Source organism: Camelus bactrianus, chromosome 4, assembly GCF_048773025.1.
Source record: "Camelus bactrianus isolate YW-2024 breed Bactrian camel chromosome 4, ASM4877302v1, whole genome shotgun sequence".
Classification (NCBI taxonomy): Eukaryota; Metazoa; Chordata; class Mammalia; order Artiodactyla; family Camelidae; genus Camelus; species Camelus bactrianus.
The window spans coordinates 10,224,221-10,251,363 of NC_133542.1; the positions used below are offsets into that span (position 1 = coordinate 10,224,221).

Here is a 27,143-nt window from a genome sequence, read left to right on the forward strand (position 1 = left end):
ATTTGGTTCATGGACTTCAACAGCCAGTTCAGCAATGGCAGGAAAGGGATTGGCTGCATGACACCTGGGTATAGTAACAGTGTCATTTCTACCAATACACTCTGAGAGCGCATAGTCAAGAGTCTCATATGTAAATATGATCAGCTTTCAAACAATTATTTAACACGGAGTAAGGGAAAATGTTTTTTATGACTGTGCAATTGAAACTTAACACTTGCTTGAAAGAGAAGCTTAAATGTGGATACAGCAAATTGGTGTTAAGTGAATGCATATATACTATCTAGAATTAAGGAATATATCATGCAATTTGGAGTCACTGTCAAAGACTCAATTATAGTAGCTTATAAAGCTTGCTAAAAGGTGAATATTATGAAAGGAAAAGGCAAAGATTTGAATAAAATAGCAACTGAGAGTCTAGGAATCGATATGATAGCATGTGTGGGAGAAATATTGATAAGAAAAAGAATAAAGAGAATGAGGTTAAGGAAACTTACAAACTTTCAAACTGTCTGGTTGATTCTGATTGGGGTAGAGAAAATCTTTAAAAAAGGGGAAAGGACAAAAATATTCCCTTCAATTAAAGTTATATATTTATACCATTAAAGCGTATAACTGTTTATTATTATTTTAGGAACTATAAAGATAATGTGAATATCAAAAATATTTTAATATAATTTGAAGAATGAATTTGGTTAATACCACATATCCTTTTCAGAAACAAATATTCCTTCCCAGTTCTCCTGTTTCCCATTTTGATGTGTAAAAATTATAACATCTTCACCTGGTGATTTTCTTTTCTTATATATAAGTAATCTACAAAGTTAGATTTTGTTAGTATCTGAAATATATGCATTGCCTTTTGGAAAGTGACAGAGTATTGGAGACAGTCTAATGTGCAAAGTTTCTTTATTGATTTTTTTAGGGTTTTTTTATGTAATTACAACGAGGCATGTGAAATTTTACAAAGTGGAGAATTACTAAAAATATTTTGGAATGTAGTTTTCTTTTACAGTGGGTGAATATTACCAGGCATTGTGCATAATTAGGTTGGAGGCTTCTAAAAAGAAGTGTAATTCTCTGTGTAAGAAAATTGCTAAGACTGTTGTCCCTTACATTTTATAGTAGAAAAATTTAAACATATACAAAGCAAACAGATTAGTGTACCCACTACCTGCCTTAAATAATTTTTTAGTGTTTTTGTTGTTCTTGTTTTGTCTCTACTACTGTCTCCACTGTATTATTTTTTATAGTTTTTTTAGGCAAAATTTACATACATTGAAATGTACAAATGTAACCCACACTCTATTAAGATATAAAATATGTCCATCATCCTAGAAAGTTCCCTGGTCACTCAATCACCCCAACTCCTGCCAAAGATTAATTTTGTCTGTTCTAGAACTCCAGGTGAGTGTAATCGTACAGTTTGCAATTATTTGCACTGGTTTATTTCATGCAGTGTAATGTTTTTGAGATTCATCTATGTCGTAGTATATTTTAGTGGTTTGTTCCTTTTTATAGTTGAATAATATTCCGTGGCAAGAATATACCATTATTTGTGTATTCACTCTCCTACTGATGACATTTGAGTTACTTCCCATTTGAGGGATTATGAATAGGTCTGCTATAAACATTCTTGTATAAATCTTTTCATGGGCATATGTTTTCATTTCTTTTATTTATATGCCTGAGAGTAGAATTGCTGAGTCAGTAGATAAGAGTATATTTAATGCGATAAGAAATTGCCAGACTCTTCCTCAGACTGGTGGTACCATTTCACATTTCCACCAGAGATGGATGAGCTCTCCGCTGGCTACACATCCTTGCCGATGTTGAGTGTGGGCAGTGTATTTAATTTAAGCCGTTCTAGTGGGTGTGTAGTGGCATCTTGTCTTGATTTGCATTTCCCACGTACGACTAATGTTGTGCACTTCTTTGTTCCCTCATTGGCTATTCAGACACCTTCACATGTGAACTCTTGGTTTAGTGTATTGCCCATCCTGAAAGTGGGTTATCGGTCTTCTCTATTTGTAGGAGTTATTTATACCTTCAGGATAGAAGTCTTTTGCCAGCTTTATGTTTCACAGGCATTTCCTCCCAATCTTTGCCTTGCCTTTCATTTTTAAACAATATTTTTTTCCATTGGCAGAAGTTTTTAATTTTGATAAAAATATTAAGTTTTTGCCTTTTGTGGTCTGAGGCACATTTTCCTTTCCGTGGTTACAAATATAGCCTTCTCTGATTTCTTTAAAAGCTTCGTAGCTTGAACTATTGCATTCAGATCTATATTCCTTCTTGGAGTAATTATGACGTATGGTATGAAGTAGAGGTTAAGACTCATCTTTTTCCACACGGGTATTCAGTTGTTCCTCCCCATTTGTTGTAAAGACTTTGCTGTCCCCAATGAATTGCTTTGTTGTCTTTGCTGAAGAACAATTATTAATATAAATTTGTGCCTGCTTTTTGACTCTCCATCATGGTCCCTTTATCTGTTTGTCTGTCTTTATGCCACTGCCACAATATCATGGTTACTGTTTATCATGTTTTAAAGTCCAGTAAGATAAATCGTCCACATTTGATGTTCATTTTCAAAATTTGTAGGATATGGTTAAACATAGTTTGCATGTAGCTAGTTTCCTTTCTGGTATTTACGTATCTCACTGTATCTTAAAAAAGAATCTAAATTTGTAGGTATTTATTTTAGAAAGTTTGGGTTATACAGATGAACAGAAGGAAATTTTAAAAATTACTCCTAATTCCTCAGTCGGCTTGGACATATCTAGGGCACACGCACAAGCATTATGAATTAGAGCAAGAGTTGGCAAGTGAGTGATATTGTCAATTAAGCTGGTGTTTTAATTGCAGGGTTTTAAGAGAAGTCCTGCACTAGGATATGCATTCATTTTTGCCCATGCAGAGGTTCAGTTGATAAGAGCTAATATTATCTTGCTATTCAAAAAAGCTTAGATGTGTCATACTGGGTTATAAATATGTTCTTTTTGTGAACAATTCAGCAAAGGAGAAAACATGAGTGGGATTTTGGTTGTATCTGCCTTAAATTCTCAGATTCTACTTAATTGAAAAAATCAATACAATTTATATGTAATAGCTTAATAGTGATAAAATACATATTGCCTCTGTGCATGTGAGTTTGGAGAAAGGTAGGGGAATACACTTTAGGTAGTCATTGTGGAGAGACAGTGGCCTGTGTTAAGTAAAGAAGGAGCAGTCTCAGCAGATGGAAAAGTGCCACTCTGCCTAGGAGAGTTGTATTCCTGTGTTTTTAGGAAAGTGTGGAGTTGCAGACCTCTCCTAATGCTCCATCTGGCACGTATCTATTGTGAGTTTGTTGTCACTACCCCCTTCCCTTTTTATTGAGCATGTTGACCCCTCTAAGACTCAGCTAGGAACTTGAGCTCCTATGGTGCCAGCAGCCTCTTCACTACCCAAAGACTTGGGATTTGCCTTTTATTGTTTCTAAATTTGTCTCTGTTTTTTGGAGAAGGGGCAGGATTCTTCTTGAATCTGTGGGCATATTTTCCTTCCTAAAGGTTAGGTTGTGGACTTACAGCACCTTCTCAGTTTTTAGCATTGAAATAGTTAAATGTTTCTTTGATCATTAATATGGAAAGTTGGAGTTTGGTTAGGTTGAAAACATGGATTCAACCATCAATGCAAATTCAATTATCCATGTTCTATGTTGTATGAGGAAGAATTTCCATATAGAATTAAAGAAATACCCAGGGTAACTCCCAAATTATTATGCATGTTCATACTTACATCAATGAAAATATTGTATTTTTTGTATATAGAAATATATCTTTTTATTGAAGTATACTCAGTTCACAATGTTGTGTTAATTTCTGATGTATAGCATAGTGCTTCAGTCATACATGAACATACGTATATTCATTTTCATACTCTTTTTCACTGTAAGTTACCACAAGATATTGAATACAGTTCCCTGTGCCATATGGCTTGAACCCGTTGTCCATCTATTTCATATATATCAGTTAGTACCTGTAAATCTCAAACTCCCAATCCATCCCTTCCCACCCCAACCTCCCCAGCAACCATAGTTTGCTCTCTACATCCACGAGGCTGTCTCTGTCTTGTAAATAAGTTCACTTTTAATACTATTTTTCTGTAGTTATTTTTATAAGCAATTATTTTTTAAAAGAATATAAGCAATTTTTTAAAGACTCATCTGTCGAATATCAATTTTTGATTAATTTCTTAATAAAACTTGCTAGATAAGCAGAACTCATGATATCATGAACTATGATGATCAGCAGAAATTAAGTAGTATTCAACAAGTAGTTGGATTCTCTAAGGTCCAGAGAATTTATAACAACTAGGAATTAGAACCCCATATCTTAGGTTTTCCTTTATGCAGAAACCAAGTCAAATCCTAAGAAACATTATTCACTTGCTCATGAGTAAAGGGGAATAGTTGAGCTCATCACTGGACTTCAGGAAAACCATCATAATTGTTATTAACTGTAAATGATGATGATAAACTGAGTTATTTCTTCAGGAAATTTCACTTTTCTATTAGACCATATACTCATTTTCCATTTGCTTAATTTGCATAGCGACTGTTGACAGTCTGCATAATTGGCATTTAATCAAAAGCTGCCTTATGTTTTACTTTAGCTTCAGTCTTTTGTGAGATGGGTAGTGGAAGAGCTGTCTCCCAAGCAAAGCCCATGGTTGATCCATTTTTTTTGCCTTACCCATTGCTTACCACAGTATAGTCATGTAGTGAGTGGTCAGGGCATGAATTTCCTGCAGTAATGAATAAGGAAAAATGAGATTACAGAGGGTCCTGGCTGTTGTGTCAGAGTATTTGCATTTCATTGCAGAAGCCATGGAAAGTGAGTACAGTGCTTTGAGAGGCACATAATAAAAGCGGCCTCTGGGACACCTGTTCTTGTAGTGGTGCAGCAGGCATATGAAGAACGATAGAACGTGGAAGTGGCAGCACCAGTTAGGAGACTGCTACGTAAAAATCATTACTTCCACTGGCATGTGACCCAAGATAACCAAAATTCTCCTTACTTCTCTGCTATTCCATTTCTCTGGTTTTGTCTTTATTTCTTCTCTGTATCTTCAATATCTTGCTCTTGTAACCCCTCTCCTCTTGCTTTAGAAACTTCTAAGGCAGGAATGGATGTGATGCCCTGAAGTACCTGCCTCTCCCCCTAAGACTTTTCTGGCTCCTGTAGTTGATGGCTTTTGCTCTGGTCTTTGAAACTCCCAACATTTCATCTCTAGAGAGAACATGACATTTTCCCACTTTGAGTGTCTGAGTTGCAGCAAGTTGTCACTCACTTCCCTCAGTTATTGGCACACTGTCATCATGATGGTGTGCAGAGCCATCATGTTGTGTTTTTATTTTATTTTCCCTCTTTACTCTGTATTTCCTTTCTGGATCTTGTTTGTACAGTTGTCATCAAAATTGATTGTCTAGGGGTTAATAAACAGTTTGATCTTGGAATCCTTCTCTTAAGAATAACTAGGAGTATCAGGGGAATCCAATCCATTTGTTTTTGGAGTTTGCCAAAGCCCTGAGATCTAGCAGTGGAGCCTGGAGAGCATGCTGTATCTGGGTCTTTTCCACCTGTGTTCTTCCACCACCCTATCCACCTTAGTTAAGACCAGTCTCCACATCAGAGTTTCTCACAGGGCACTGAAGATTACCACAGGTCACAGAAGAACATGCATTGGTGGAGAGAGGGTACAGCCCAGTGGTAGAGCACATGCTTAGTATGCACGAGGTCCTGGGTTCAATCCCCAGTACCACCATTAAAAAAAAGAAGAAGAAAAATACAGTCTGATACTGTTGCCATCTAGGGGCTGAAATAGTTCAACATGAGGACATAAAAAAAAAGAACATGCCTCAGGGAGGAGGGGAGAAGGACTCTTTTAAAAATCATTGTTGAGCTTCAAGTAAGATAAGAACCCGAGACACGGTCATTAGATTAACAGCAAAGATCTTACTAAGGGCCTTGAAAAGAGTGGTTTGGGGAGGTTCTGGGGATATTAGGCTGTTTGGAGGGTAATCAAGAGCGTTTGGAAGAAGGGGAATTGGTGAGAGCAAATATATACTCCTGTTTCAAAGAGATTTAGGGTAAAGAGGTGCAGAGAATCTTACTCAAATGTTCTTCTAAACCAGAAGACTACATGACTGAGAGAAAACCCAAGTCATTTTTCGGTCTTGCATTTTGAATGACAAAGGGATGAAACGACCCCAAAGAAGTCACAGAAATGGAAACTACATAGTTAAGTGATAAAATGCTGTAAATTCTTTAAGTACTTATATTACTTGCTCTCATTTACTCATATTTTTAAGGAGAACAGCTACATGAGAACAGCTACATTATGCAGGGTCTTTGGGCTTGGTAGGTACTGTAGTTAGATCATTCGGAAAAACAGTACAAGTTTTTACTTGGGATTTAAATACATTAAGCTGACTGTATTTTCAAGGTAATAGAAGTCTCCTCTTATCCTTCTGTATACCTGCTGATATATGGAGAGTCATGAAAATAATGCCATGTATTTTTCTAATTTTCATCACTTTGGAGTGAAAAGAAGCTGGCCAAAATGAGAATAGTAAAATGAGCATGTGTTATTGAATTATGGCTTTAATAATGCATTCTATTAATACAGAACATCATCTAGTGTCACGTTATTTTAGTCACTCAATAGTAAATGGAAAAGCAATTCATAATTAAATTAATGAAACCCAGCACCAGGCTGACCTTTCAGTAATTCATTTTATGGCTGACCTCCAAGATAGATATAAAATGCTGTATGATCTTTGACATATATTGTGGATTTAAATAAATTAAATGGAGTTAATGTAATACAAATGCAGTTTGAAAGTGTGTAAAGATAAGAGTATTTTTATGTGTGACTTTCCTAATTAGGCAGTGAAAGAGGCTATTTACAAAGGATCACACTGTTGCCACTATTTTCCTTAAGGCACTAAAGGTAGAGAAAAGGCTTCAGTGAAGGCTCTATTAAAATCTATCATGCCTTACTCTCCACCTGTGTTTCAAACTCAAAGTATAAGCAGATAAAGACTTAAATATAAGATATGATACCGTAAAACTCCTAGAAGAAAACACAGGCAAAGCATTCTCTGATATAAATTGTAGCAATGTTTTCCTAGAAATGAAAGCAAAAATAAACAAATGGGACCTAATCAAACTTACATACTTTTGCAGAGTGAAGGGAACCATAAACAAAATGAAAAGACAACCTATGGACTGGGAGAAAATATTTGTAAACCATAAGACTGACATGGGTTTAATTTCCAACATACACAAACAGCTCATACATCTCAATAACAAACAGGAAAACCTAATCAAAAAGTGGGCAGAAGACCTAAATAAACATTTCTCCAAAGAAGACATATAGATGGCCAATAGGCACATGAAAAGATACTCAACATCACTAATTATCAGAGAAATGCAAATAGAAACTACAATGAGGTAATCATCCCACGCTGGTCACAATGGCCATTATAAATGTCCACAAATGATAAATGCTGGAGAGTGTGTGGAGAAAAGGAAACCCTCCTACATTGTTGGTGGGAATGTAGTTTGGTGCAGCCATTGTGGAAAACAGTATGGAGATTCTTCAAAAATAGACTTACCATATGATCCAGCAATCCTGCCCTTGGGCATATATTCAGAGAAAACTAAATTGGGATGATACATACACCACAATGTTCATAGCAGCACTATTTAAAAGAGCCAAGTCATGGAAACAACCTAAATGTCCATCAACAGGTGTATGGATAAAGAAGTTGTGGTATATATATATACATACATACATACATACATACATACATACATACATACATACATACAATGGAATACTACTCAGCCATAAAAAGAATGAAATGCCATTTGCAGCAATGTAGTTATATCTAGAGATGATCATGCTGAGTAAATCAGACAGAGAAAGATAAATATCATATGATATCACTTCCATGTGGAATCTAAAATATGATACAAATGAACTTATTTCTAAAACAGAAACAGGCTTAGACATAGGAAACAAACTATGGTTGCCAAAGGAGGAAAAGTGTGTGTGTAGAAGGGGGTTTAAGTTAGGAGTTTGGGATTAGCATATACAAACTATTATATATAAAATAAACAAGTTTCTACTGTATAGTATAAGGAACTATATTCAGTGTCCTGTAATGAAGCATAATGGAAAAGAACAAAATTAAAAGAATGAATCCAATGAAATTTTTTTTAAAAAAGAATAAGCAGAGAGGGAAATATCTAGTTGTAGCTTGGATCTTCAAAGAGGTTTCTGAAATGTATATCCTATCCAGGCCAGTTCATTAAGAGCCCACTGAATTGTAGCAAAGGAGGCAGCCATCAACAATGACCACTTTTCTTTCTGTTTATGTGTTTACTTCCTGTCTGTTCGTTTTCAACTATAGAAATCTTTTACTATTCTTATGGTTTATTTTTCCACAAGTTAACTCTTGAGTGAAGATCTAAGCACTTTTCCTTTTATAGAGCTAACCAATACAAGACTTAATAAATGATACTGTTTTCTAAATATTTTGCATGATATTCCCTCCTCCAGTCTATATAAAATTAATAGCAAGGAAGTATAAAACATAAGGGTAGTTTCTGATATAATAGATTGGGGTTCTTTTACTTTGCTTAGTTGATCTGTTGCCTTGTTTTTGTCTCCAGACTCAACTATTGTATTTATAACTTTATATTATATTCATTACCTGACAAAAATTTTGACATTTTTCACTTTTCAAAATTATTTTAGCTAATCCAAAATGTTAATTTTTATCCAAAGCATTTTAAAATGTTTGAAGTTTACAATGTTGCAGATTAAGCTTTTAAATTATTTTGAAATAAGTGAGCGTCTTTACAGTATTTAATTTTGTCATCCCCTAACAATGTCTGTTCTTACTGTGTGTGTACATCTAATTCAGAGTACTGTTTGTACAGAGTACACTTCTGAGTGCTGTTTGTAACTTTCTTTATCTAAGACCTATGAAATGTCAGTTCTTTAATATTATATATACACACAAATACATGTGGCTTATACTCTTGACACAGTACATTACCCTTCATTGTATTTTTTAAAAAAGTCCTTCAAACTTCTCTTTCCTGTCCTTGCTGTTGACTGGCATTTTTTTCCCTCCACTTTTCTGCTCCCTAATACAGATGTTCACAATGGTTAGGGGAGGCTTATTATATCTAACTTCACTTAGGTCTGTCATGTCAGAAGTGACAAATGGATATCATTCTTGAATCAATGAAAGATAATCACTGTTCTTTACTGTGATAGAGAAGTCATAGAAAGTGATTTGTCCACCATTATTATTCAAATACAGTAAGATTTATGTCACAGATTCTCAATACAATATAAAGTCTGATAATAAATCATTTAATATTTTGCTTCACTTACCAAGCAAATTACTAGCTATTTTCCCCCAGCTTCCCAAGATAGATACTGCATTTTACAATTTGCATTGCTTATTATTGTAGGTATAAAAATGAAATCCTTTGAGAAGATTTATAATGACAAGATAACTATTCTGTAAAAACAGAAAGGGTCCAAGCTTTATGACACACAATTTAATTAAAAAGAATTTGAGACTCAGTAAACATCTTGCATGATCATATATTGTGTTAACACAAATAATCTTCAGTGAAAAGAATTTGTTTTCACAAATTAAAATCAGAAGTAGTTTCTGTTTAAAATACTTGAGCTGGTGAAAAATGGCTAAAAACATTTTTATAGGCTACATAAGTACAATTTTATGTTAGAAACAGTAAAAGTTTTCTGTCATAGGAACTGTAAGGCACCTTTTAAATTCTCAAGCCTAATGTATAAATAATTTAACTTTTTCCAAAGTTTTATATATTTAATTTTTTAATGGAAAATTTCAAACATTGTGTAAGCACTGTGATTTTGGATAAACCCATGAATAGAGAAACAGAAGAACAAGGTTATCACAAATTAGAAAAAAGATTCCCTTGAAGAAGAAATGAGACTGTAGTTGAGGAGAAATAGTAGCCGTTGTCCCGGAACCACTTGGTTGTAATTTGAAATTATGGTAAGTGGAGCAGTCTGCATATACACGTCTCCTTGTTTCAAGAAGCTCGTAAGTCAAGTTTAGAATAAAGGCATTGGCTGCTTTTGGAGGATCCCCAGCCCAGTCAAATGTTAGATGGGAAACTTTTCTTTGAAAATCAGTAATTCAGATAAAGATGAGAAACATATCCTACCCTGGGCAAATAGACAGTTTTCATTTTAGTAATGATAATCACAATTCTGTTATTTTCGCCACTGAATTGGTAAAACCGTCTATCAGTTCTTATTGTAGGAGTCATCTTGGAAAATTAACACATCTATTCTGATTTACAGTTAGAAGAATAAACTCATTAATGGTAGCAGTAGTATCGCTTGCACCTGAAGTAATGATTGCTTGCTCTCAGCAGTCGTTTAATAGTTCGCGATACATTCATATAGCTACTTCCCCCTAAAAAGTTCAAGTCACTTTAGTACAGTTTAATCAATTATTATTAGAACTTTTTGTTGAAGTCAGAAAGCAACTGAGCCCTAAACGTATATTTATAATTCTCCAAAATTAACACCGAAGTCTTGAGCAGACACAGGTGGGAGGTAGTGCGATATGTTAAGCTGACCTAGGGAGGTTTTATTCCCCCCGTTTTCATTTTGATGTGGTTTAAAGCAGAATGGTGACAGAATTGCTGCTGTTTGTCTCGTTAGAGGAGAAACTGGTGGACTCTCCCAGCTCATTTGTTTATCACACCAGATAGGTGCTGATTCAACAAGACAGCCTCCACTTCCCACTTTTTTGGGGAACCTTGCTTCTGCTCCAGGAAATGCCTGAGTTTATGGGTGTAAGTGGTGGTGGTGATGGAGTTAATCAGTCGGTTACTATTTGGGGACTACAGATTCCAAAGGGCTAAATACCCACTGGGTCCTCTAAACTCTCTTCAGATGTCCCTGGGTTTCATACAATCAGTTCTGTCCCTTGTGGATCAAATACAATAAAAATAAATGTCTTTCATGATCATTCACTCTCCTTGCTGGTTTTGGGTTTTACCTGGCAGAAGGCCGATGGCTCTAGCTTTTTCTAGAGTTCTAAGCTTGCACTCAGAATTGGAAGTGACCAAAGTATGTGGAGTTCTGGGAATTTTCCTCAGAGAAGAAAACAATGGGCCCCTGACTGGGATTATGACTCTAACATAATTCTGGTATTCAGCACCTGGGGAGAATTTCCTTCCATTGAATTCTGAGATCTGAATTTTTCAGGCTGAGGACATCTGGTAGAGGGTTGTCCATCCCTCACAGTCCCTACAAGTTATCTGTATGAACCGTAAGGAAGAAATGTCCACTTGGTGGTTTGGCAGTTTTTCTATTTCAATCCTGGCCATGAAAGTCAGTCATAGTGAGAAGAGAGTGAATGAACGAGTCACTAACCAGCTAAGTGTCTAGTATCTCCCTTTGTATCTCCTCATTCACCAAGGCTTTATTGGCACTTGGTATAATCAAAGCATTGTCCTGTGTACTCAGTGAAAGCAGAGTTAACACTTGTTTGCAAACATCAAGGAGACAGTCAGACTGGCAAACAGTTAAAATATAAGGCAGAATGTGATACATCTTATAATTGAGAAAGGAGCAGCAAAAAATAATGTACAGAGAATTAAGTCCGGTTTGGAAATCAGGGGAAACATAGGAAAGAGGTAATTTTGATCTAAGCCTTGAGAGGTAATTGGTGGAGAAGAGGTGTGGAGATGTATAAAACTGAAAGGAAAAGCTCATGAGCCAAAGCATGAGGTGTGGAAGCCCACAGAATAGTTAGAATCTGGAAAGTTATCTGATAACACGGGAAGGGAAGAATGGGTAGCGGACATCAATGTTGGAGAAAGCAAATGGAACTTGGGTGTGGTGAGGTCCGCGTGCTGTCATGAGGATGTGGGACTGATCCTTGGGGCGTAAAAAGCCACTGAAATGTCTGGAAGAATGAGTGACATGTTCTGATTTGCCCAATTAGAAAGACTTTTAAGTATGAGTACCTCAAGAGCCTGACAGATTAGTCAGAGGCTAATCTGAAAACAATAGAAGCTGCAATTCAAAGGAAGCATAAGTAAGTCAGCTTCTTCCCATAAGGCATGAAAAGCTGAGTGGAGGGTCAGTCTAGATAGGGAGAAACACGGAGGGAGTACGAAGGACTCAGTGGAGACTCCCTCAATCCCCTTAATGAAGCAGCCGGCAAGAAATTGGGTAAGAGATAAATTGAAAGCTTTCCAGGAGTGGTTTGGGGGTGAAAAAACAGTCAAAACAGTGATTTGATTTGGAGTTTGCTCAACTACAGTGCTATTTCAGTTTGATCTGAAAGTGGGTCAAGCAGTCTTCTGCAATTCAGAGCTGGGGTTGGGGGAAGGTGGGAAGGACACGGGGACCATGTGCTGAATCACCCAGTACACGGGGAGGCCGTGGCCCTGTGGGAAATAGCAAACCTAGCCATGTATTTCAGCAATGCAACCCTTGAAGAAGAAACTCCCCCTGCTTGTGAGTGGTAACAGCAGAATTCAGCCTCAGGGAGACTTCTGCTTGGGGGCACCTCTGGCCTTCACACTGCTGACCTTTCACCCCTCCCTGCACTGTTCCCTTCTAGTTCTCCGCCCCGTCATCCCGGGCTGCCTGGTTCAGTGTGTTCTGTCTCATAACTCTTATTTTTAATTGAGAGGTAAACCAGATACAGATAAAATAAAAACATGTATGTTCATATTCATACTAAGGTCTTAAGATGAGGAGCAGCAGGCAGACTTTGTGGGGTGGGAGGGTGTCATCAGAGAGAAGAGGCTGCCGTAGGATGGTGCGTTTGCCCTGACTGAGAGGGAACGGACATGTAATAGGGACCCACTGTGACCAGTCACTGTGCTAAGTACTTTCACACAGTAGCTCTTTTAATTTTCAAACATTTTATAAGGCAGATAATAAACATTCCCCTTCTACAAATAATAAAGTCAGAAATGGGCCACGTCAAAATGCTTGCTCAAACTCATCTAACTGGATAGAAACAATACTGAGGTTTGGACAAAACCCATTGTTTCCAAGGGCCACATTCTTTCCTCTGTACCACATTGACAATCATTTGAGATATGAGAGTATTTTAAAAAATCTCATAGTAAAGCTGATTCTAAAATTTGGAGCATTTGTTAGTAGAATGATTTATTTATATGTCCTGATATACTCTGTTGTTTTTAGGGGCCTATTACTGTAAAACTTTGAAAGTATTTCCAAGAAGATACAAAGTGATGATGATTGTTACTGCCAAGCTTTGTGCCATGGGAGTTAACAAATTCATTGTAACTCTATTAACCCTGTCTTCCCTAAAGAGAAAACAATCTGGTAAAATCATGCTTATGTTGACTCAGAGGCCACTTGAGACCCCCACTAAGTGTGATTTTAAAAGCCTCTAAGAAAGTAAACCAGTTCACCTGCTGAGGACATAGTGTAAGTGCGTAGATATTCTCTCCCCTCTGAAGAGCTGACATGGTAAATTTCTTCTTGGAGACACTTGACAAAATCATCAGGCTATGGCAAGACTATTCAATTTCCCATGCAATTTTATTTGAATCATCCTCCTTTATTTCCAATAAAACATTTTGCAGACAAATCACTTTCATATTTAGTCATGACACCATAGTGCCATTTCTGTCGGGAGTCCTGGGTGGTTTGGTGTACAGGAACTGATGAGCTGTCAGTGCTTTGGTCTAGTTAGTAATCTGTCCCAGTGCCTTCCTTGTACTTGAATATTTTCATGGCAAGAGAGCCATGCTTCAAAATGAGATATGAAATCTCCCAGCCGAAAACACCAGCTGCCTGGAAATGCTTGGGTGTCTCCACAAGTAAGAGAAAACTACGTCATTCATTGAGGGTGCTGTGTACCCTTGGCAATATGGAAATTCTAGGAAAAAATAAGATGTGCCTCAAGCGAAGAGGCTGTATTCACACAGGGGCAGCACCTGTCAAGCTTAACTAGCATGGAAGAAACATTCTGTGATATTTTGTGATTAACCTTATGATCTTTAGCCTCTTGGTGATGGAGCTGCCTTACAAGGCACTACAAGGTTTTTTTCCTAAGATAAGTTATTTCTTAAGTGTCATTTTTCATAGTCATTTGTATGGCATATTCTTTCTCTCCTTAATATTTCTTTCTCTCCTTTATTAGCAATTGTGCTTTTCTTGGCCGTCTCTGATGATCCATGCTTCCTAATTCCAAAACCAATTTATATTCTTGTTTTAATGAGCGCAGATAAGACTGTCACCTGGAGAAGAAAACACAAAACTGTCAGACAGGCTTTCCAATATATGAGACCCTGAGGTTACGAATGCTAGCATTCAGTGTTAAGTTCACCATATTCTTCTGTTCTCTCATTATGTAGTAAGTGGTCCCAATCTTCTTGAGCAAAATTGCTGAGTTCCTCCTGGATCTGAGGAAACAGAGTTTGGAAGCTGAGCTATGCATGCTCAGATGTTTCTTAGCTTATATTTTTGTTCTTATTTTTAGATTTTGATTTGTTTTGTACATCAAAGTAAAAAAAATATAATAAAAACATTTTTAAAGAGTTACAATAAAAAGGAATACAACACTCCTACACATGCATCTTCTTCACTTCCAGTCTCCATAGAAATATCTTTCAGTGGGTTCAGTTTTAAAATTTGCAATTGTCTCCATTTATTAAATAACACAACTATACTATTTCTTGATTTTTTTTGATGTTTTCTATTGTGCCATAAAAGGTGAGGACTGAACTTAACCTGCACATCCTACAGTTATTTTCTGTCCCTCATCTTCCCAAATTTTGATTGTAAATTGGTATTTTTCCTTTTAAATTGGATTTTCTGGTTACTTTCAATATACTACTTTTCTTTTCACTAATTCTGGACAATATCTCTTGACTCCTCATTATGTCAGAAGAGAACATTAACTCATCTATTCTTCCTTCCGTATTTCCTCCAGCCTTCCTCCTCCCAGCTTCTGTCAGGTAGCACTTATGCTCTATGTGTTAGTCATAAATATTCCTGAACTAGGAAGTATCTGCTCAAGGATTGAAATGTCCAGGATTGTTGGGTGCAGGGCTGTGCACAGGTGACGGGCTGTTGGGTGGAGAAAATTCAAGCATGAGGACAGCATGATGCTGAGTCCCTTCCTTTGGTTCTGCTTTTCCATCCTTCCTCTCCCATTTGTCACTCCATAACGTCTCTTCTCCCAGCCCATCTTCTCCCATCCTCAGCCAAAACATCTGTGGGAGAACTTAGTCTCTTCACACAAAGGCCCCGCTTCCTAATCAGTTCTCTTCTTTCTTGGGGAAATAAAAGCCATCTCCAAGCAGATCCTTGTGCTCTCTCCTCCCCTGTGTCTGAAACAGCACCTCTTTTGCATTTATATTATAAATGCAATATAAATTTATTTATGTTTTTCTATTCACTGTCCTTTATTTTATGTTCCTTTTGGTTTCCCTGGAGCCTCCCCTAAGACACTGAATGTGGGGAGAAACTATGAGACTGAAAGTTTTGGCACTTTCCATCAGAAAATGTAAGAAGCAGGGAAAAAAGAGCTGCCATATCACCTGTACAAGGACCATGTACAAACTGCCAACGATGGCAAGCATCTGAAACTTTCAGTAGACAGTGACTTCTTTGGTGCTATGCTCCAAAAAAATTCAACTGTATCTAGGTTTATGCAGAAAAAGTAGTGTGATTTGTGATTTTTGTCATCGCTTTGTGGCTGTTTTGTCCATTTGAAAGGATTCACTGAGGAAAGGATTCACCTTAATTGCTTCCTTCCTCTTTGACAGCTTAATCCATTTAGAGCTTTTAACAACAGATATACTGACCACATTGTTGATTTGATTCTTGCCTTGAGGATGAATAGGAAACAGCCTTTGTGGCCCATATTCCTATTCAGTTTTACTTCTTAGGGATGGGAAGTTTCTGAATCTTTCCTTCTCTCTTCTCATTTTGCTTTTGAAACTGCCAATTATTTTCTAAGCCTCTCTCTCTTTTAAAGGTCTTTGTCAAATGCATCCAGTTTTAACCACCATATCCTACTAATATTTTGTGTCCCAGCCCTTTTTCTCTGGAAATACAGATTCATGAGATGCATTATCTTCATTCTAAGTGATGGCAGGTGAAACTTTTATCATACACAGTATGTTCTCTGACCAAAATGGAATAAAACTAGAAATCAGTAACCGAAAGATAACAGAAAGTGATGTTTACAAGCACTTGGAAATGAAATGTCACACATTAAACAATCCATGAATCAAAGAGAATCTTAAAGGAATTTAAGATACATAGAAATAAGTGAAAATAAAATATAACTTATCAAATTTGTGGGATACAGCTGAAGCTGTACTGAGAGGGAGATTTATAGCACTAAACATTTGCATTAAAAAAGAGGAAAAGCCTTAAATGAGTAATTGAAGTTTCTACCTTCAGGAACTAGAAAAGGAAGAACAGAATCAACCTAAAGCAAGCAGTAGGATAAAAAAAAGGGTAAAAATAAGCAAAGAGTAAAAATTAGAATTGAAAATAGGAAGACCAAGGGGGAAGAATGTTGCTCAAGTGATAGAGCGCATGCTTAGCATGCATGAGGTCCTGGGTTGAATCCCCAGTACCTCCTCCAAAAAATAAACAAGTAAACTTAATTACCTCCCCCCACTAAAAACAAAACAAAACAAAAAAATCAATAGGAAGATCATAGAGAAAATAGCTGAAGTTAAAACTGTCTTAAAACAACAACAACAACAAAAAACCTGGTAAATTTGATGCACCACAAGCAAGAGTGACAGAGATAAAGAGAGATGCAAAAGTCATCAAAATCAGGAGTGGACCGCAGATAACAGTACACATTTTGCTGCCATTAAAGGGATAATGAAGGAAGACTATAAACAAATTTATATGCGTAAATTCAACAACTTAAGTAAATAGTACAATTCCTCAAAATTTATAAACTGCTAAAATTCAATCAAGATGAAACCAGTAACTGGAGTATTTTAGAGCCATCAATGACACTGTTTGAAATTTAAAAACTCCTAAAAAGAAAATCTCCACGCCCACACAATTTCAGTGGAGAATCTTAACTAAACCTTTAAAGAAGAATTAAAAATAGAAAATAGAAGAGGAAAAAGCATTTCCCCACTCATTTTAAGAGGCCAGTAACGTCCTCACTTGATTCAGTACAATTAGCTGCACTGATGTTTACTTGGGTCTGTGGCAACTGACCGTGAATGAATCCAGTGCCTTACAAAGGTTTAGGGCCTTGGCTTTAAAAACAGGCTGCCTGGATTCAGATTTCAGCCCAGCTGTGTTTTAGCCATTTCATTGATCAGTTGTGTAGCTGGTCTGAGCTTCATTTAGCTTGTCTGTCTGAGTGTCGATAACAAAAGTAGCTCCTTAGAAAAACTTCGTTAAGATTCAGTGGGTAGAACATGTAAACTCTTACAACCTTGCCCATAGCAAGTTGTCAAGTAATATTACCTGTTACTTTTCCCAAGTTACTCTCTTCATTGTTCTGGGTTGAGAGTCATCATGGTGGAGTTTCTCTCCAGTACCACAGTCTCTTGCTAATTGCTGTGAACTCCTGTGTTTTTCTCACATTTCTTTTTTTGTGTGTCAGAGTTTTCACTTATAGTTTGACAACTTATACTTTTAAAAATCTTTATGCTGTGATTGTGTAAATGCTCTAAAAAGATATTCTTCATGTGAACACAACCTATGTCTTTGAGCTGGAATGATATTTCTAAGATCAGTGGATACTAGTGATTTTGCTGGCTGGAATGATGACATGAAAGCTCCTCCTAGCAGCATGTTGAGGGAAATATATCAAAGTGTTCCATATTTTTTAGATTGTGAATCGTATAACATTTAATTGAAAATTTAAAAGAGCCCTCTTTCTCATGTTTGAATCAAACTAATTCTATTTCATCTGATATTAATACGCTCTCCCTTGCTTCCTTTTCCTTTGCATTCACATTACAAATACTTGCCCTACATTTTTTTTAACCTCTGTAAACTATTTTATTTTGATTGAGTGTTTTAGTCTTGCCTTTAACCCCAGCTGGACCCTTGGGGCTAGCCAGTGATCATTCTAGTTTTCTGTGATTGGAACCTCCTTGATTCTTCAGTCTAAACTTCCAACCCCCATCCCTTCTGTCTCCCCTCAAAGAAGACCTCACCTCCATCAGCCTAACGTACTTGAATTAAGCAAGAGGCTCCTCGTGATTTTGTACCAAAACTGCCCAATAACTGCTCCACAGCGGTTTCTCCTATTTCTTTCCTGCTATGATGGAGGAAGTGCATCTCTTCCCATTTAAGCTTATTCGCTTTAACTCTACATTTGACTCCTCTGAGACGCCCCACACATTCAACCCACTACTAAGTCCTCTGGATTCTACTTTCCAGTTCTGTCAAATTCTCTTTATATCTGTTGCCACACTTGTCCCACTAGTATCACCTGGCAGTAAACATACGGTTCCCTGCTTGGTCTGCATTTCCACTCTTCCGATCCTTCTCAAAGCAGCCAGGGTGATTTCTCATAAATGGAATTCTCATGCTCTCACCCTCTTGCTTCATATATTCCAGGGGCTGCCCAGTGCTCTCAGGATAAAGTCTGAATAGCTTAGAATAGGTTACAAAACTTACCTTTGCTTATTTTTTTTATTTTCTGTCTTGCCAACCGTTCATTGAATCTATGCTTCAAGTATAATGACCTGATGGGAGAAAATTATTTATCTGGGTGTCAAAATACTCAAAGTTGTATGAGAAGTGAGCAAATGGATCGATGGATGATCGTGGCAGTATGGGTTGTGGAATATTGTTTATGCACAGAGTTTACAGAATAATTTACCTGTAGAGATGTTCTTGCTTATATTTTATAATTGTCATGAGTTAACTGAAAAAGATTCATTGGGTCAGAGAAAAAAATGTATTTCCAGCAACATGTTAAAATGTCTTTATTGACCACACTTAGTGAGCCAAATGCCGTCAACTTCAGGACTCTCACTGATAAGCTAAATATTGAAATGACTCATTTCACACGTGCCTTTGAAGTTATTTGCAAATATTCCATAAGCAGCTTTTCTTTCTCTCCCTTTAGCTGGTGAAAAGCCGTAAACAACCGCTTTCTATTTATCACAATTAGTGTATCTTGGAAATATGGGTATGTCTCATTTCCAATGCAGCTTACGTAAATCTCTGCATCAGACATGCCACTTTTAATGAAATACCATTCATTTTTTCTGTCTGTGAAGAAATTTTCCTCAAAGAAAATGTTATTATGTCAAAAGGGCACTTTCATCCAGAAAGCATGTAATATTAGATTGATAAAACATATATCCCCTTCTGTCTTACATTCTTTGTCTCATGCTGTGCTGAGGTGTTGGTTTTCTGGTCACATATTCTCATGATTCTGCACTGGAAAAATGAGTAAGTTGAATTCTTGAAGGGCATTAACCCTTGAATCCTCTCTTTTTAATTAGTCAATAGCAAGATGAAAATGCATTGTTTTTGGCCCAAAAGCCCTGCAAGAAAATCAATACAATTTATTTTGCGTTGGCTCTGTGTAGGCGGTATGATTATGATGATCGTAATTCCTAAGGAACAGATGATACAGGTTAAGACCTCACGTGGCAAATCATGATAGTAAGAGATTATACCCGAAAGTCCCCAAATTGTCTTAAGAATGTGTTTGGATAATCATGAGCCAAAGCAACATTCAGAAATCCTCTTTAAAAGTAAGTAGGTGGTTTGTCAACATTGTGTTACCCAGGCATTTCAGGGTACATCTCTTTCTAGTTCCCAAAAGAAGCCTTTGATCATTACTCAGGGAGATCATACTGAAATGTATTCCTTGTGCCCTGGGGCCTCACTGACCTGTCTGCTGTGGCTGGTAGCCAGCGGTGATATCACCCCACAGCACGCCAAGGCACTTTGTGTTATGGACCGAATCGTGTCCCTTCCAATATTCAAATGTTGACGTACCAACCCCCACTGTGACTGTATTTGGAGATGAGATTTTTAAGGAGATAATTAAGCTTAGTTAAGTCATAGATGTAGGTCCCTGCTCTGATGGGACCAGTGTCCTTAAAGAAGAGAATGAGCCACCAGAGTCCCGCCTGCACACACATATCAAGGCCACGTGAGGACACAGGGAGAAGGCCTTGTCTGCAGGCTAAGGGAGAGCTCCTGCTGGAAACCAACACTGCTGGCACCTTGACCTTGGACTTCTAGCCTCCAGAACTGTGAGAAAATGGATTTCTGTTGTTGAAGCCACTTGTCTATGGTTTCCTGTTAAAGCAGCCTGAGATGACTAATACACTGTGTGTGTGTGTGTGTGTGTGTGTGTGAGAGAGAGAGAGAGAGAGAGAGAATGAACAAGAAAGAGTGCCCAGACACTGAGTGGGCAGCTCTGTTGAACTGTGATTTGATTGACTGAGTGATGCCAATAGATATGTTAAAAAGTGTAAAGTTTCTATGAAAACATAGGATATGGAAAAGGACAGAGCATTGCATAAAGGAGGAGGTACAGTGTACTTCCAGGATTCTCAGGGCTACTGCTTGTTCTCTGCCCCACAGCAGCTGCTGCCCCAGGGTCTCTGTGGAGCGAGGATTCTACCAGGTGAGAGGGACTTCTTTTGTCATTCTGAGAGGTTACCGACACTCACTACTGTCTGTTTCAGAGATGCTGAGTAGATGCCTATCCGTGCATTGGGTGCATTTAGCTGGTCCCAAATGGCCCAGTATATTCCTGAAAGTTATTATGAATGTGGGTGAAGCAAAGGACAAGTTAAAAAATCATTAAATTCATAGAGGGTAATGACACAATGGAGTAATCACAGTTCAGGTGTACAAAATTGGAATCAGGTGACCTTTGAGGCACTGGTCTCGGACACTGGTCCCTATACCACACTGGTCCCTATACCACTGAGAACTTGAACTTTCTTTAAACTGTCCCAGACCCAAGGACACCACCAGTTGTATTCATAACAACGTCTACCAGGTGCTACCTTATGATCTCAAGGTCTCCTCTTGTAACTATGAAGCCATTTCAGACCCCAGCCAATCCTTGCCTAACAAACACCCTTGCTTCTTGCCGGCTCTAATTACAATTTTTGACAAACAAATTACATAAGTGACTGTGGCCTTGCAGCTTTTGCCTTTATAGTCTTCCTCTATTTTGCAGTCTGGTGGAACACGATTTAAGTGCTTCTTGAATTTGTCTCCTGGGCTGCAGTTCTAACAGACTCCCAGTAAACGCCTCTTTGTGTCATGCAGGTCTCTGTTTCTGAGATTTTGGTCAACAAGGGTAAAGCACAAATATGTAAATTAAAAATTTTAGTTTTGTGAACTTGAAAGCCTAAATAACACAAATATGTAAAATAGCACATTGACTTTAGAAGTAGAAAATCTCAGATTTATTATTTAGGAGAAAAATGAAAGTATTCTATAAAGTCTACTCCCCTGGCTTCAAAATGCCTGCAATATGTAGATTTATTTGTAATTTCTTTTAAGTTTTGGAAAAAACCAATCCCCTGTTCTATTAGCTTTTCCAGAAAATATGATTCTGAGAATGCCAGAAGAGTCCAATATGAAGAAATCTAACAAAGTGGAATACCTCAATAGGTTAAGTCAGAAAACGTGTAATAGCATCCTCACAAACATTTACTGAGTGTTAATGTTGCCTACAGTACTTTGCTAAAAGAGACAGCAAAATAAATTTAATGAACACGCAGGCCTCCCAGATGGAAAGCCAGGGATATACACACATAAAAAATAACATTATAAACAATAAATGATTAAATACCAACATACTTCATATGGAGCACACATACACTAGGAACTCAGAAGCAGAAGAGGCTGAAGGAGATGGAGAGGCGATTTGTGCTGGACCACTTGATATTTCTCCTGAAGAGTCAAAAAGGTCCACATTGCCTACCCTGATAATCTGCATTTGGAAAAAAGTGCAGCCCTTTGTGCCTGTAAAACATTGCTACAGATTCCTATCCGAAGCCTTGTAGCATAATATAGACAATGCAAAAAAAAAAAAAGAGCAGAATGTTTCAAGAGCATGTTCCAGACACCCCTGACAATACTGTGAGTTAAGCCATAAGGTATCTCTGCTAAGTCTCGCCCTGTTATCTGTTACTTTGCTGGTCCTTGGCAGTCCTCTCAGACATCCAGTTCTCCATTCGTTGTAGACACATTAGTCTCAGCTTAGTCATTATGTAATGCTCCCTAAGGTTTCTTCTGCTTGGGAAATGCAAGATTTTGTCCCTTACCAAAGCTGCATTAGCATCGGAAATTGGATAGGAGATACATTTTTGGAAATATTTAGAGGAGCTATAAGGGTAGACGTTTGTAACCTTGTGCCTCTGGCACAGGGCACCCCTCTCCTACCTGGGAGCAAAGATGCAGAGATCAGTAGCAGTAACAGCCTAGACATAAGGCCAGAAGGACTAGACTCAAATTCTCCCTCCATTGTTAATTAGCTGTGTGACCGTGCGCATTCTTGCCATCTCTACGTGTTAGTTTTTTCATCAGAAAAATGTGGTAAGTAATAGTACCTGCAATATAGTTTACATTTCAGTCCTGTGAGGATTCAGTGAGGTCACCCATCTAAAAGGCTTAGAACTCCTGGCATACACCAAGCCATTACAGAGATTAAACTGCAGTCCTGTGACAGCACTGGTAATGCTGACAAAGCGTGGCTGTGCACTCCCAGGGCCAGCATCACTAGGACCCCCTACCCCCTCCACCCCTCGCATGTACTCCATTGAATGACATTCTACCAGTGGTTCTGATGCGATGTGGTCGAACTGTGATGTAGGCTTCTGTACTTTCTACGCACACAACAGTGTTCTAATTGCTCTACCATCGTTGACCCTCCCTAACATGCTCCCTGAGAAACATGTCATTGTGCCTCTGGAGATGCTTTGGTTGCCTGAGAATTTAATTAATGGACTGGTTCTACCTTTAGTAACAGCTTCATTGCATCACATGCCACCCAGAAATGCTTGGCTGTCCTCATCCCGCCTCCCTGACCTGCAGCCTGGGGCACCAGAGAAGCCCTGCTTTTCCTTACAGAACATGTTTCTTCACACATTGCAATGTGGCCTCTGAATAAAGAACCCCCAAGCCTGCCTCTACTGATTTGATGTTACCATGTGGCAGGGAATGTGGATCACAAAGGCAGCATAGAATGTCTGATTTGAGGGCAGCCAGCTGTTCATTGCTACATTATCTGCTTCCAAAAGAGAGCCTACAGAGCTGCTGTCCCCACCCCCCACCCCTTTTCCCACACATAAAATTCGATGAGATATTAATGTGTAAATTGTAGCATGCTTTAGTTTTATTTGGTTCTGTTCCTGAGGCTTTGAAATGCATTAGACTGCTTCAAACTGTCTTCTGGGGGAGCTGCATTAGACCTCCCACTTTCCTGTGGGCCTTTCTCAACCCAGGAACCTGCTGTCACTCCCTACATCCACCAAGGGGGATTTCAGTGATTCCTGAAGCCTGAGGCTCTTGTTTGTCCACATTTCCCCGCAAATCCAATCTTGCAGGTACTTTAACTTGAAAACTTGAACCAAATAAAAGGTAAAATCTTCACTCCCCTCCATCTGTGAATACCCTGGGTGTCTCAGCCCTTGCTTGCCTGTTCCCTTCCTGTTCCTCCATGTATCTGTAATATGAGCACAAGATGGTCTTTTAATTAGCAAGTTGGAGGGGACCAAGGTACACCTGTCATGGGGACCATTGAGTCCTGTTTTCCATTAACAATAAGTGGAGAATAGTGTTTTCTAATAAGGAAGCCTCACCGCCCCTGCCTCCCGCCACCCTGACCGCGCTCGGCCCCACGTGCCCCACTCTCTAGAACTGTTCTTTTAAGACCCAACTCAAGTGGTGCCTCTTTTCTGTGGCTTTTCCTCACATCTTTTCTCTTCTCCATCACCCTCTGAACTACAGAACGAGCAGCTCCCGTCTGTCTTCCCCCAGGATTGTGTCTATGCCTCTACTATAGATTATGACTTTATATCTCTGTCCTTTCTGCCAGTCCGTGATGGCAGTTTTATTCACATTTGTGCTGTTTGGTGCCATCCAGCTGACATGGAAGAGGTGACCATTTAATTAATTGATTGCTCACCTAAAGAGATCTATAATAATAGATTTCATATGCAAAAATAAGTAGAGTTTAAAACTACTTAAAACATCCTTCTGGTCTATGCTACCTGAATGAAAAGCTTACTTGCATAAATCACCAAAGCACTGATTTAGTGACATTAATATAGTGGCAGCTGTCATTTGTTAAGTGTTGCTTGTGCCAGGCACTATCATAGGTACTTAGCACAGCCCTATTTAAACAATGTATTATTATGTCTATATTAAAATTGAGGAAACTGAGGCTCAAAAAAACGTTAAATAACATCTGTGAGAGCATGAGGTTTTACTGTATTAGGGTTCTCTAGAGAAACAGAACCAATAGGGTCTGTCTGTGTGTCTATCATTTATCTATTGAGAGAGACAGATTGATTTAAGGGAATGGGCCCATCTGTTTGTGAGGGCTGTCAAGTCTGAAATGAAGTCCGTAGGCAAGCTGGCAGGCAGGAAATTCAGGTAAGAGTTGACATTGAATTATTTGAGTCTGAATCCCACAAGCCAGCAGGCTGGAAATTGAGGCAGGGTTTCTATGTTGCATCTTGAGGAGAATTCCTTCTTCTTTGGGAAACATCTGTCTTTGCGCTTGATGCCTTCAACTGATTGGATGAGGTCCATCCACATTAGAGGGTAATCTTCTTTACTCAGAATCTACTGATTTAAATGTTAGTCACATCTAAAAAATACCTTTGCAGCAGTCTCCAGACGTGTTTGACCAAATGAAGTCCACAGCCTCCATTCTCTATCTAAAGTGTCACAGCTTCCCAGATGCTTGTCTAGTCCTCCATGGACTCTGTTCTGCTCTTTCTCTCTCTCCTGGGCCATGTGCCCTGAGAGTGTGGCTTGTATTCATTGTGAAATCTCCCACTTTTAATTTTAACCTGCAAGACATACTCTCTTTTTAGAGGAGAACTTTCATTCTCCTCTCAGTTATTCTATTTACTTGACTCTTCCAAAGCTCACCGTGCCCCACTCCCAGCACATTTGCCAGATTCCCCCAATTCATACCGTGGGTGACCGTGTAGACAGAGTGCTCAGGGTCCCAAGAACGGAAATGTGAGCTAAAGTAAAACTCCCTCGTGTCATTTTCAGTAGTGTCGTGTTCATATTCCCAGAGAGCATGGTGTTCAGTTGAAGATGCTGATCACTCCATTGAGTGTTGCAGAGGCAAGCCGTTTTGTGGCAGTGAGTGAGTCTTAAGTTTTCCTGAAACTTGTAGAACAGATATTAAAAAAAACAAGGTAATATATTTGTAAGCCCTTTGAAAGGGATAAAAAGGCTTTTAAAATATTGGTCATTTAACTCCTAGTTTGGCTCTTCTTTGAATTCTTTTCCTCTCTCCTACTAGATACATTATCTGTCCCCAAGTAAAGAGGAGTTATTTGAGGGCAGAAACTGTCCTCTGTACTGTATACTGTACCAGATGTGAGGGACATATAATTGTGATTATTAAGAGCTCAGATGTCAAGGGTCAACCCACCTGAACCTGAAGCCCAGCCCAGTCTCTTGATGACCGTGGACAAGCCAGTTATCTTCTCTTTGCTTTGATGTCCTCATTTTAAAAATAGGCATAAATAATACCTATCTCACAGGGCTGTTGTGAAGATTAAATGAATTACTCTAAGGAAAACACTTGGAGGAGCACCTGGCATGCTCAAAGTGAAATTATTATTCTGGTCATCCCATTCACAGGGACCTGTTCTGCCAACATTAGCACCTTTGTCTACATTTTATGTGGTCTCTTCCCTAGTGACATAGTTTAAAATGTTTTGACCTGTGTTCCAAAGCATCCAAACTTTGACCCTGTCAGCACCAGCCCTTGGTAGCAAGAAAACGTGGGAAACATGGGGTCTTTAAAAATGACTCAACAATAGAGATTGTATATGGAAGTAATTCTTAGAATTATGGAGAAGATTAGATTAAGAAAATATAGATTGAGTAGTGCAGGAGTGGTTCCTTCCTGTGCTGTCTGATGACAGAGCAAATTACCTTGAGTTCTCTAGGCTTGTTTCTGCATCTGAGATGATTGGTACTGAAGTTCAAGTGCGTATGTAGCAGCTGACACTGCTCAGGTAGAATGCTTCTTGGAGCCCTGCCAAGCGTGTCATGCTTCATGTTACTGAAATGACATGTTATTGAAAAGACAAGCAATCTTTCTGTGGGTTTTTTTGGGGGGGGAGTGGTTTGTATGCATTTTAAGAACATCTTTATTGAGAAACAACTCACATATCATAAAATTCACTGTAACTTTGGAGAGTATATTTCAGTAAATTTTACTATTTTAACAGACTTGTGCAACCATCACAGCGAATTCCAGGACACTTCCATAGCCCTGAAAACAAACTCCATAGTGACGAGCAGTCCCTCCCTTTCCTCCTCCTCCCCCGCCTCCCTCCCCAATCCTAGGCCACCCCTGATTGTTCTGTGTCTGTGAACTTGTCTGTTCTAGACATTTTATATAAATGGAATAATACAGTATGCGGTCTTTTTAGCTGCTTTCTTTAATTTAGCATAATGTTTTCAATCTCCAACCATTTGTATCATGTATTAGTACTTCATTCCTTGTTATTGCTGGATAACAGTTCTTTGCTTGGATACACCACATTTTCTTGATCTAGTCATCAATTGAAGGAAATTAGAGTTGTTTCCACTGTTGGACTGTTATAAGTAATGCTGCTATGAACACTTGTGGACTATTTCTTGGCATGTGGACATAAGTTTTTTTTTTTTCTGTTTTTATATATAGTGGTTAACATTTGCAAATCTCAAACACCCAAATTTATCCCTTCCCTCCATCTGTCCTCTGGTAACCATAAGACTGTGTACTACATGTAGACATATGTTTTTATTTCTCTTGGATATATATCTAGAAATGGAACTTATATGCATTTTAAAAC

The 27,143-nt window shown here is 38.2% G+C and overlaps 1 long non-coding RNA gene across 5 annotated transcripts in view; it reads left to right on the plus strand.

Moving 5' to 3' along the window:
* The window catches only part of LOC141577436 (uncharacterized), a 686,006-nt gene that overhangs the window by 200,139 nt on the left and 458,724 nt on the right, over positions 1-27,143 (plus strand). The gene's annotated exons all lie outside the window — the stretch shown is intronic.